Raw genomic sequence first — 5,058 nt, 5'->3', positions numbered from 1 at the left:
CTTATCCTTCTTCAATCTTCATCATCAAATCCTTATTGAATTTTCTCATTCATTGGTCTTGTAACAAACTTTGACTTGTGCCTTTGAACATCTCGATCATTCCATATTTCCATCAAAAGTCAGCCTCAAATTTCATCTTTACAATATTTTCTTCCAATTGTTACTCAATAAACATAACATTTCACTAGGGTAATATAGTACTTAGACAATACAAGACTTGCTCAAGCAATACTGAACTTCCAACTTAACTTTTCCAATTTCTCAGTGAGCATTATAGTCACTCGCCGAAGAGTGTCTTCCTTTTTTAACCTTGTCACTTAGTTTAGTTTGTGTAGATTAATGCATTACAATATTACATGATTGTAAAACAATGAAACCAAAATTACATTAGCACTATCCAACTCATTCAACTACCCATTGAATAACATATTTATCAACTCTGTCTTCAAGATAGTTTCTTCAAATCCTCTTCATCAATCAAATTATATGGAACTCTATTGAATTATCATAATGTCTATCCAACTAAGACTTGACATCAATGACATTATAACAACTGATATGACTCTTTTACATACATTCATAACATTACTTATTACATTAGCAATTGGGAATAATAATTATACCATATAGCATATATTTTTGCACATATACTTCAAAAAAATTTAGAACTCTTGTACATTTGTATAATGTGAGAGACTTGATTGTATTACAAACCTTGAATATCAAATGCACTCCCTAATTGAGAATGTGCTCAAGAACTAAAGGGTTCCATCTTGTAGTTCTGACAACTAATGATTTTTGTCCTTGCAATAAAATTGAGTACAAAACGTATATGGGATAAAATGACACAACATGGATTATTAAAATTATGATGTTTTCTTAGTTTTACATGATGTCCCAAAAGTGTCAAACTAGTTGTTTTAAACCCAAGTTGGAAATAACGCCCAAATTTGAATTATGCATTCTATGCTACACATAAGCCTTTGTAGGCCTTTTGTGTGTTACATTGAATACCAACCTCACAATCTCTAAAGACTTCATAGAAGATAATAGTTCAACTTGCTAGCCAAGAATTATATGCAAGCACACCACTTGTCATAGAGAAAAGGTCAAGGAAGACAATTTGCTGAAAATAACTTGAAAATTTTATATTGATTACACAAAATGGTTTCAAAATTAAATATAATGAATTGCAATGCATGTATGAAATGGTTTTATAGAATATAATGCCCCTAATAACACCAAAAAGCTAAAATCTACTTGTAAATTTTAATTGTGACTCAACTAGGCTAAATTTATGCTTAACTAAAGTGCTACTAATTGAACTTGAGCTAAGCATGTAGATGCAAACATGATTATGTACAATGTTCACAATTATGCAATACAACAATATGCAAATTTGCATGATGCAACAAACATGTGTGTGAGAAATAAATATGCATGTTCTAACACCCCCATTCGCGCCCCACCAAACCCCCACCCCCACTTAAGTGAAACTTAGAGAGAATTAAAAACCTATAAACATTAAATGTATGAATAAATAAGCCCCAACAAAAATGCCTTATTAGGTACCCATATATACACCAAAACAACTCTCACAAAAAAGAAGGAGAAAACCCTTATGGGAGGAAACTTGTTTCAAAAGACAAAAATATACAAGACATATAATAGTGAAAGGATGAAATAAGGATCAATCAAAATAAATCCCCAAGGATTGCTTCTACCATAAGTATAATGAATATTCTTGTCATAAGAAACAGAAAATAAAGATATGATTCCCACAATGAAAAAGTGGCTCTTGGGTCAATGATGAATGCTAAAAGATAAAACATGATCAACTGTTTGTAAATAACATTTCTCCCCTCGGGAAGAAATAAATCCATTTGGTATGGGAGAATTTACTCCATTAAACTAGAAGAAATAGGAATTCAAAAAAAAATTGTGTATCCCTCTAGAGCTTCTCAAATGTCCACATATCTAAATCAAAAGATGCCAAATCAACTAAAGCAAGTCCACAAATTGTGAAGATACATGATGAATAACATCTAAGAGCACTAAATATGGGATGATAAGAAAACACAATATATTATCAAATAAAAAATAAAGATCATCAAATGTGTCTCCAATGCGTGAAATGTGTGACTCAATAAATAATCCTACAATACATGGGGCTAAAAGTCATTCCATATCGTTAAAGCTATAAGAGAACTATCAACTTGTTGAATCGAATCAACAAAGTGAGTGCATGAACTAATACTTGGGTCATCAAGAACAATAGAAATGAATAATGAGATAGCATCTTAATGTGAGGAGTCAGATTTTAGAAATTTTATTCTAATTCATCAACACATGAAGAACTTGTGATATACTAAAACATCTCAAAATTACCTCAATCATAAGGTATGGAATCTACATGCGTAAAGAGAACAAGACAATTTTTTATAGGATCCTTTTGAGATGGAGAGGTATGGAGATATTTGTAGACCTCCAAGAGGTGAGTCTAGAGCTTGTGGGTACAATCAATGTCTAGTAAAGCACACACAATATCAAAATCAACACTAGAATCATAACTCATATGATATGGTCATTAGTGATGATTTGGCCATACCTAATCCTCTCTATGTCTATTCCATGAGTGATTCCATACAAATAAGGCAAAAATCAACCCATTGAGGGTGTGTTAGCATATCATGTCATTGTCACTCGTAAATCACCATTTTCAAGATAATAGTAGAAGGATGAACACAAATACCCATGACACCTCCTCAAATGAAGTAATCAAACCACATAAACCTCAACACATATAAATGATATCAAATAAGGCCCTCTCAAATAAAAATATATATTCTAGATGTTGAAACATACAAGTAATTACCAAATAACAAAAACTCAAAAAAAGAGAGAATATAATATATCTACGAAAAGAAAAGAAATCTAGAAAACGTGCATGTAAAGATATGAAGATATTTAAAGTACCTTTCTAGTGCCAAAAGAATCATGAACATGGAAGATATTAGAGGGAAGTGATGGGCTCAAGAGTTAAAATCAAAGACTTGATTTTGACTAAGTGTGGCTTAAAAATGAAGTTGAATCTAATTATGATACCACTGCCATTGGAAAGTGCTTGGAATAATCTTTCAAAAAAATCATGTTTGCCTATTTTTCATAATGAATGCAAAAGGTATGCCTGATTTACCAAAACATGTCAAACACCAAAGAAGGAAGCCACTTGATACATGATGTCATCATAGGGAATACTCTCGTCTATTTTAGTCGCTAGGAAAAATGTCAACTTGTTTGCAATGTACGCTATGCTACTATAATATTTAGTATCAAATAATATATTTCCCATAATTAGATAAATCACCAAAAAATATAGGTACATGTGAAAGGAATCCAAAGAGAATATTCCATATAATTTACCACTTGAACCAAGACCAATGCATGTACGTGAGGTTCCCAAAGGAAAGTAAGAGCTTGCATGAAAAGGGAGTGTGCAATGGCATGGAATCACATGAAAAAAGGTGAGGTGCACAACTAGAGTAAGCTCCTAACCCCACCTTTTTATATTTTGCATTAATATACATTTTTAAAAACCTATTATTATTTTTGAATTTTGGATTTTTGCATGCATGCGCTATTTTTAACAAAAAAGATAACACTTTGAAAAACTAAGATTTTTCCATAAAATAATTAAAAACAAGAGAATTATTTATCTTATTTTTGTGTTGCCAACATTTTTTTTGCTTAGTAATAGGCTTGTGCCTTGATTTTATTATTTTTATAAAATTTTATTATATCTTTCCTCATTCAAAGTGTAGGCATTGGGGGATAAAGAACGAGGTAAGATAACCCTCAGTGTCTCTTGGGACATACATCATGTAAACAAAAATACAAGTGTCTCGCACCTTTTGTGTGGTCTTAGAGAGGGTGTACCCTCCATTACAAAGAATGTTATGCAAAATCCAGTTAGGAATGATTTCATATTGGAGTATATTCATAACAAGAACTTTTTGGTTTATAATAATTCATAAATTAAAACTTTGAGATATCTAATACATTTAATGATGATTAGTTGTAGCCTCTGCCAAGTCCATTTACCCATACTCACAGCAAAAAACCCAACATATCCAAAAAAGAGAACATGGACCTCACTTTCTCTTCCTATTAAACCATTTGTTATTTGAAACCAACTAAGCATGGTGAATATAAACTAAATCATATATGTGCTATATTTATGTCATATGTGAAAGTTGCCTCAACACATCCATGAATTTTGTACTTATCAAGCCACACAATATAACACAACTAGATCCAAGATAAGATTTGACTGCAAATATATCAAAATATAGTAACTACTAACATCCTAAACCATACAAAGTACTTTCAATAAACTGACCATGTACCCAAATTACCCAATCATTGCTTAGCCAATTAATCACCTTGGATACTAGAGTGTTTTACTCATAACTTATGGATTGGACATCTTAAAGAAATAATTAAATGATTTATTCAACTCATTTACAATATCAACCAGGGATATTAACTTGAAATAGTGTCTACAAAGTATATGCTCTAAAGCATCTTAATTTTCATCACTAAACTATGTAAATGAAGTGCTTCATAACTTAAATGGTGAACTTTGGTAGAGAACAAGTTACTCTACTGAAAATAATTTAATTACAGACAAGAGTCTATTATACTTGCCTATGATGTAGGAACAACCACCAGTCTTGCTACCACATGGCTACAGGAACAACATTGTGCTAATTTACTTCTAGAAAAGAAATAAACTAATTCCAAATACTAACTACTAGTAAGATTCACTCACCAAGTGGTTCCCTTAAATGAGTGAATGAATGAATGAATGCTCAAGATAGAGTGAAGATCAACACTTTCATTTTATTCATTCTCAAAACACCATGATACAACCTAAATTGTAAAGTGATGTATTTCTAGTGTTGTTTAGATTACAATTAACTTCTTGACTAACTAAAATAAGTTCAAAATAATAACTTATTTATAGCAGATTAAACAAAATAAAAATTCCTAAATCTA

The sequence above is a fragment of the Cupressus sempervirens genome, chromosome 7 (assembly GCF_028749045.1).
Source record: "Cupressus sempervirens isolate cs-2001-9-10 chromosome 7, ASM2874904v1, whole genome shotgun sequence".
Taxonomy (NCBI): domain Eukaryota; kingdom Viridiplantae; phylum Streptophyta; class Pinopsida; order Cupressales; family Cupressaceae; genus Cupressus; species Cupressus sempervirens.
Note: the sequence above shows the minus strand (reverse complement) of the source record.